The 8,607-nt window shown below is 41.0% G+C and overlaps 1 pseudogene; it reads left to right on the forward strand.

The window, feature by feature from the left end:
- Positions 1-1,861: 1,861 nt before the first annotated feature.
- Positions 1,862-8,351, forward strand: LOC110547251 (10 kDa heat shock protein, mitochondrial-like; annotated as a pseudogene).
- The last annotated feature ends 256 nt before the right edge of the window (positions 8,352-8,607 follow it).

The raw sequence follows: 8,607 nt of genomic DNA on the forward strand, positions 1-8,607 counted from the left end.
ATGACCAGTGCGTTTGCACTCTAAGACCTGGACAAATTCCCATAGGCAGCCAAGAGCAGCCTGCTGAGAACCGTGTAAGGCAGTTCTATATAAACGTGTCTTGGAAACTACCAAACGTATCTACTAAATCTACCTCAAATGCATCCCGTGGAGTGATAATTTGCGCGCACACACAAACAGCACCTGGGATGTCAGTAGAAGAGTGAAATGCAGATTCCATTTTTCTCTTTATAATGGTTTCTGGTTCTCAAAGTGCCCAGTTTTATACATGATTGCATACATGCGAAGCATTCATATATGATATTAAATGTCAGATACTAACTTGTACCAATACATTCTCTGAGACAAATACTTAAATGCAGGTAGATGAGTGGTGAATACAGGAAATGTGGAGAAATAAAAAGTAGAAAGATAAGGGGAAAGAAGGAAGCATTAGGGAGCTTGAAAACAGTCCTTTGAAGGATATTGGGAGTTTATTCATATGTGTGCATGTGTCTGTACGCGTTATATGGTTCCTGTTTTTCCTCCCAGCACCAAGCTCCCAGAATAATGACTCATGAGCCTCAGGATATATTTACAAATACCTAGGCCATATAGCTAGGTTCTTCTCTGACTAGCTCATAACCTTAGATAACCCATTTACACTAATCTACATTCTGCCATGTGGCTGATTACCTCTGCTCATGTACCATGCATCTGTCTTCCTCACATTTTCCTGGGCAAATCTCCCATGCCTGGTTCTATCCCAGAATCCTTTCTGCCTGCTGAATGTCCCACCTTCTATTTTACCCTTTCCTATAGGCCATAGGTTTTATAGATGCATTGACAGGTAATGCATCTATACAATAAACAGGATATTCTCTCTCCACATATGTGCAAACATTGTGGACCAATAATGTGGAGGCCAGAGGTTGGTGTTGCATGTCTTCCTTGCTACTTCTTTGTGTTGTTTATTGATACAGGGTCTACCACCTGCACCTGTAGCTCAAGAATTTGGCTAGATTCTCAGGCCACCAAGTCCTTGATTCTCCTGTCTCTGCCCCCTCAGCTCTGGGGTCACAGGCTTGCACTGCATACGCAGCTTTCTTTTCTACATTGGTGCTGGGGAGTCAAAGCCAGGTTCTCTTGCTCAAGTGGTCAGTGCTTTACCTACTGAGCCGTCTTCCCATGTCCAGGAGCTTCTTGCTGTGGAGGTCCCCTGGACATGACTGAAAATGTATCCCTTGGTGTTGCCAGGAGAACTGATGTCTGTCTAATATTCCTCATTTATTTTTACCTTTGCTTCCTTTAGTATCTGTAGCTTGCTGTCAGCTATGGACTGCAAAGAGTAAACAGAAAATTCAGGGATAAGAAATTTATGTTTTAAAGAAATTTATGTTTTAAAGAAATTTTTATCATACTGTATCTTTACCACTATATTTGTTGTTAGTTATTCTTATTCTCCTACTGTGAGAATATGGTTTAAATATGAAATGCTGCCCCAGATTCATGGTTTTGGACACTTGCCCTCAACTCATGAAGCTATTTTGAAGACTGGAGTCCCTTCCATAGCTGGAGCCTGGCTGGTGAACCCGGGCTACTAGAATTGTTTCTGTCACAAATTTTAGTCACAGTGACAGGAAATATAAGTAATATGCTGTGTCTTGTTCATAAACTCTGTCACTGCACAAGGGGAGCAGTATGAATTGGATTAGTAGCATCTCTGATATAAGACATTAGCTTTGCTGCTTAGAGGACATCTTTAGGGATGAGGATGGACATTTGAGTCTAGGTCTCTGTAGCTACCAGTCAGGTGAGGGCTTCCGGGAGATAGGGATTGATGGTCAGCCCTTACTGTCAGCTTTGCACATACATGTAGTGGATGCGAGAGCCCACGGGCAACCTTCTGACCATGGTGCAGGTAATGGCCATTAGAAGAGAAGCTGCTATATAAATTTTTTAAATAGAAGGTATAAATAAAGGAAAGGGGAGGGACAATTAGTCCACTTGCTCCCCTTGTAGAAATGTTACTTAAAAGGACTGGCAAGAGGGCCCAGTGGTTAGGGGTACTTGCTCTTCTTGCAGAGAATGTGCATTCCATTCCCCGCACTCAAGCCGTTCACAACTGACTGTAACTCCACCTCTAAAGGATTCAGGGTCCTCTTCTGGCCTCCACGAGCACCTGCGTGCATGTGTGTGCATCCATGTGTACACACACATGTGTGCTCATGCACAACACACACACAAATAGATCCTAAAAAGTGCAACTCATGGATCACAATCTATAGCTAAACCTACTTTAAATCAAATCCCAAATTGAAAATGTAAAAATTCAGCATATAAGTCCCACAAAGAAAATTTCCAAGCTCAGGGAATTTCAATGAAGAATGCTACAGAATATTTAAAACATAATTATCAATAATTTAATATGCTGTTCTACCAAAAAAATATAACAGAAACACTCCTCAAATGAGTTATTTGTGTCACAACATGAAAACTGGACAAAAATATAAAAAGAGAAAAATACAAATCAATTCCTTTCCAGAAATAAATTTTAAAACTCTAAAAAAGAGAAAGAAAGAAGAAAGAGAAAGAGAAAGAAAGAATGAAAAGAAAAAAAGAAAGAAAGAGAAAGAAAGAAAGAAAGAAAGAAAGAGAAAGAAAGAAAGAGAAAGAAAGAAAGAAAGAAAGAAAGAAAGAAAGAAAGAAAGAAAAAGAAAGAAAGAAAGAAAGAAAGAAAGAAGAAAGAAAGAAAGAAAGAAAGAAAGAAAGAAAGAAAGAAAGAAAGAAAGAAGGAAGGAAGAAAGAAAAGATTCTGGAAACTGAATGCACTAATGAATGGACTGAGTTACTTACCATCTCCGGATGAGCTTCCTTCCAGATGTGCAAAACTGTCTCAACACTTGAAATTAATCAGTGTGATCAATCATGTCAATTAGCTAAGCAGAAAATCATATAACCATATCAACTGATGCAGAAAATGCACTTGGCAAAATGCAAGTTCCTTCCATGATAGCCTTCTCAGGAAATGTAGACTGGAAGGTAATTACTTCACTCAATACAGAGTAGCTAGAAGACCCTACAGCAAGTTGCACACTTACAATGACAGGCTACTTCCTCCCAAGGTCAGGAGCAAGACACGACTGTCTCACCATGTATTTAAGATAGCCCTGAAATACGGGGAAAACTTCAAAATCATTCCAAATCATATGAGGAAATAGACAAGAAATCTGTTCCTGTTTTCACAGAACATGGTTGTCCATATAGAAAATTAGAAGGATCCCAGCAAATGAGCTCAGTAATTTGTCAGCTATAAGGCCAACAAGAAACAAAGCACATTTCCACCTGTGAATCACAAGGAGAAGCTGAAAATGAAAAGCACCAAACTGCTCAGCTGGAGAGGTGATTCAACAGTTAAGAGCACCGTCCGTCTGCTACTGCTGAGGACCAGGTTCGAATCCCACCACCCACACAACAGCTAACAACCATGTGTAACTCCGGTCTGATGTGACTCATGACCTCTTCTGCCCTTCATGAGCACTTCAGGCACACGGCATACAGATATATATGCAAGGAAAAAAAAAACAGAAAAATCCACAACAGAAAACAAAATAAATAATCTTTATAAATATACATTTTAAAAGATGCAACACACTGCTGATAATCACACACACCCCCACACAAAAATAATAAAGGTGCTAAAGCACTGAAGTACAGAGTCTTAGTAATGGTCAGGGATCTTTACAAAGAGTGTAGGAACAACTGGAAATCTGGAAAAGACACAGTAATGACCAAAACCATGAATTTCAACACACAACTAAAACTACCAGGAGTTGAAAAAGTAAAATATTACCCTGTTCTGGGTAATCACTTCTTCTGTCTCCTCCTAACATTTTCATCTTATTTCATTCCTTTAGAAGGTAAGATAGGTTCTGGCGAGCTGACTCAGTAGGCAGAGGCACCTGCTGCTGAGCCTGACAATCCGAGTTAAATCTACTGACTCCTGAGAGTTGTCCTCTGGCCTCCTCAAGCATGCATGCCCACACTCAAAATTAAAATGTAAACTTGGAACCACAGGTTTTCCATTACGAGCCCGGACTTTGACCATGAGCCATGAGTCCTGCATCTCAAACTTTCTAATCTGTGAAGGGGAATTATCAAGAACCTTCATCTCAGAGGCAGCCTGGATGCCAGTCAGTGCAGAAGTCAGTACAATAGCAGAAATGTGGCAAGATCTCAGCTCAGTGTGGTTTGTTTTTCAGTATTTGAGGCTAAGCATTTCCTCAGTCTTCTGGGAGGGAACTTTCCATCACCTGTCTGCCAAAGGCTAGTTCATAAAAAGCAATGAGAATCCTAAGATCTGAGTTCTTTCATTCCCAAATGGATGCTTTCAAATCAGATGTGGGGGCAGAGGTTGTCCTTGTTTTGTCTCCCCAAGTAAAACTATTTTGTCTGTGAAACAAAATATTATGTTATTAGAAGATTATGTATAGACATCTGAGATCTCAGCTTGGCATAGAGTTGACTTCTAATAGAAACAAAATGGACAAAGGAGTAAAAAACACTGCAAATACACAAAACCATAAGAGTGATATTTTACATGTCATGGAGAGCTAAAGAGCTGATCAGAAGCAGAGAGTGTTTGCTGCTCTTCCAGAAGACTTGAATGCAGTTCCTAGCGTCCAAGTTAGGCAGCTCATAGCTGCCTGTAGTCCCAGTTTCAGGGAGTCTGATTCTCCCCCGACCCCTGCAACACACAACATACACATAAATAAAAAAAAATATTCAAACAAAAATAAAACAAGGTAGAATATAATCGAGGAAGGTACAAGACATCTGTATCTGGCCTTCACGTGTGTTCCTGCACACACATACACACACACACACACCTACCTACAGATCTAATCAGAGGGAAAAACTAAGATAAAATGTAATTTTTTCCAGACCCATGCATTAATAACAAATTACTCATCAGCTAATACATTTTTTAATTTTTATTTTTATATTAATTACAGTTCATTTACTTTGTATCCCAGGTGTAGCCCCCTCCCCCAATCCCTCCTTTCCCCTCCCTCCCTCATCTCCTCCCTGTCCCTGTCTAAGTCCACTGATATGGGAGGGACCAGCCAATCCATTTTAAGGTTTCATTTTGCAGTTTTGTGACACCTGTCTATGCTCCAAATATTCCTCACTTTTATGTGCCTCTGGAGGCGAAAGTCAATTCCATCCTTATATTTTGCATATGTAACAAATGCCCGTCTGGTCCTCGGTGATTTTCATGGCACTTGCATGTATATTCTTCTCAAATAGAGTCTCAGTCTCTGAAGGAGCTGTACTTTTATTCCATTCTCCTTCCTCGCTCTCCTTGCCTGAGCCGTCACCATCATTAGTTAAGGACAGGACAGTTTTGTCCTTTCACCTTTGCTCCACTTTGCACTGTGTGTGGACCGCTTTTGTCTCTTCCAGAACTGTAGAGCTGGCATCAGTTTGTGGTGACTAAGCACTATGTGGTGCCTCCCTCCTCCTGTGAGCTGCAATCTGGTAATCTTGCGCTTGGCTCCCCTTCTGTGCAAGGCTGGAAGCTGCATTCCCATAATCATCTTCCATGTGTGTTTCCAAGGTGATGGTTGCCATCCACGGAGCACTGGTCTGAGCTGAAAGGAGTAAGCAGAGCAGAAGTAGCTCTCTGCAGGTCGCCCCAGCCAGGCGCTTGGGGAAGGCAAGAGTTGCCCAGCGGCTTTCTGGAACCAGAAGCTTACCCTACTTAGCAGCTGCCTCTGATGCCAAAAGCTTCTTGTGATTCATGGGAGCCATGGCAGAGTCTAGGCAAGTGCAGCCTCAGAGGTGGGACATCATCCCTCTGATTTCAGTGGTGGCGGCTGCGTCTTCCATGGTAGCTCTGCTGACTATCACTCAAATCTCTAAATCCATATAAATATGCTATACCTGGAAAATATCAGTGTTGAACCTGCATTCATGGCCAAACCCCGGTGGACACAAAGATCTTTACTACATGAAAAGATACTTGCATGCTCATAAAGGATTCTGTTCTATTATGCTCTTTGCTGCTATGATAAATACCATGGCTAAAAGTAATTTGGGGAGAAAAGGGCTTGTTTTATATTTCAGCTTATCGAACACCATGAAGAGAAGTCAGGACAGGAACTCAAGGCAGGAACCAGGCAGGAATGTTGCTGACTTGCTTCAGAGCTTGCATTCAGCTACTTTTCTTATCTATCCCAGGCTTACTTGTCTAGGGATGGTTATGCCCACAGTGGACTGGGCACGTATTTTACTTCTATTTACGTGTATGCACTTAAGTCTGGGGGGAGGGGGCAGGTGAGAGTAGTGCAAGCAAAGGCCAGAAGTAGACATCAGATTCCCTGAAGGCTGGTTATAGGGAGGTTGTAGGCTGCCTAGTTGTGGGGGCTGGGGGCTGAGGTCTGGTCCTCTGTAAGCACAGGCAGTGCTTTTAGCCACAGAGCCATTTCTCCTGCTTTAGATTTTCCACTTGAAAACTGTCCTGTTGGCCGTTTATAGACATACCTTAAGCTAGAGGGTTGGCTTCCCATAGAGGAAAGGCATTATGGAGTATTTTGACCTGCATGTTTAGGAAGTTGAGTGGCAAAAGCAGAAAAACTCCTGAAGCCTGTCTTTTTATTACATCAAGGCTAAAGGCAGAGCCAGACTGCAAATTCCTGAATGTCACCACAGCTACTTACTTTCTGAATGACTCAGACGAATTATTTTTTTCTGGTTATCTCTTATGTGGATTAATAAATAGTTTTAATGGAATACAGCTGTTCCAAAGACAGCATTTTAGTAAAATCCCTGGTGTGTCTGTATTTTGGAAGCTCCTCGTGGACAGCTCTTTTAAAATTTATTTTATTTATTTGCATTGGTGTGTGTGTGTGTGAACACCCATTGTACACATATGTGTTCATGCATGTGAAGGCCAGGAGAAAGCATCCAATTCCTAGAGCTGAAGTTTCAGGTGGTTTTAACACCTTATGTGGGTGCTGGGAATCAAAACTTCTAACATTTCATGCTGTGCATATCTTTGTATTGTCAGCATTAATTATATTCCTAATCAAATTGAAAAATATCAGCAACAATAATATGCAACAAAACAAAGTGATTTATCTGGGTCCAAGGAAATATACACAGAAATTACTCATTTCTTTCCTGAAATGTATGCTAGGCAATAAAATCTGAGTGTAAATCTTAAACACTGGAAACATAAAAAAGGCAATCTCTTAGTTTCTAATGTTCTCTGGGGTTAAGTTATGTATAGAACTGAGCATGATAAATCTTTCTCAGGCCTTGCTACAGCAATCAAATGTGATCCTCATCAGCTCCTGGTTGATGGAGATACTGCTGACTGGGAACAACAGTGTGAAGGGCAGCGTCCTATATGGTGTGCTTGGACTCTCTGAGCTGTTAAAGAGAAATCCATTAACCATGGCCCTAAGTGTAAAAACATAGGACGTTATTCTCCCTTGGTTGGTTGGTCACAAACAAGATTCACATTATTTTCAGTGTGGGCATAAGTGGAAGAAATGGTTGGCTGAGTGACACAAACCTATAATCCTAGCAGTGGAGAGAAAGATGCACAAGGATGGCTGTGTGTTCAAAGCTAGCAAGGACTACATTGTGAGTTCCAATCCAGTATTGGCTGCATAGTAGGACTCTGTTGAGAGAGAGAAAGAGAGTCCAAAGTGAGTCCAGGATGGCCAAGGCTACACAGAGAAACCTTTTTTTATTAAAAGAGAGAGAGATAGAGCCAGAGATATAGAGACAGAGAGTCAGGGACAAAGACAGAGGAAAGGAAGAAGATATGCATAAATAATCTTGAAGAAGGGGTAGAATTTTAAAAAATGGGAGAAATTGGAGGTGAACAAAAATAGTAACGTAGATTTGCTGGAAAAGAAGTCATGCGCAAGGCTTTGAATGAAACTCGATGTTGCTTCCTTAATCCTTGGCCTTGAATTGACAGAATGGAGTGTGCTTACATTTAAGAAAACACTTGAGCAAAGTCTAGAGTTGCAGTGGGCAAGTCACAGCTGGTTAAGCCTTTAGAACGTTTCAGCTCTTTGACTCTGTGCTGGTGGAAAGGGATGCTGCTGAAACTGTAACCTAAGGTGCCTTTACGCTTCCAGAAGTGCTGAGGAAAGGTCCTGTCAGCAGTGGTGGTGGCCGTGGGAGCAGGTGGGAGAGGGAAGAGTGGACAGATTCCACCAGTCAGTGTAAGAGTCGGAAACAAAGTTCCCCCAGATCATGCAGGCACCAAAGTATCTGTAGCTGACAAAGGATATTTCTTCTTTAGAGATGGCGACATTCTTGAAAAGTATGTGGACCGAAATCGTCGTTGAAATAGTGATGTTCTAAACTATTTCATCATGTAAACAATTCCATTGCCTTCCTTTTATAATAAACAGATGATGCCTACACTAATGACAGAAAAAAGAAAAGAAAAATGAAAGCACTTGATAACTGATTAGCACACCAGCCATCACTAATAAAAGAGTTTTCATTGCTGTGGTTCACATTTATGAGAAGATGATTTTTTTTATTTAAGGGTTTAACTTTTATCATTTATATTTAGCTTTAATTTTAAACACAGGTTAT

The sequence above is a fragment of the Meriones unguiculatus genome, chromosome 6 (genome assembly GCF_030254825.1).
Source record: "Meriones unguiculatus strain TT.TT164.6M chromosome 6, Bangor_MerUng_6.1, whole genome shotgun sequence".
NCBI lineage: Eukaryota > Metazoa > Chordata > Mammalia > Rodentia > Muridae > Meriones > Meriones unguiculatus.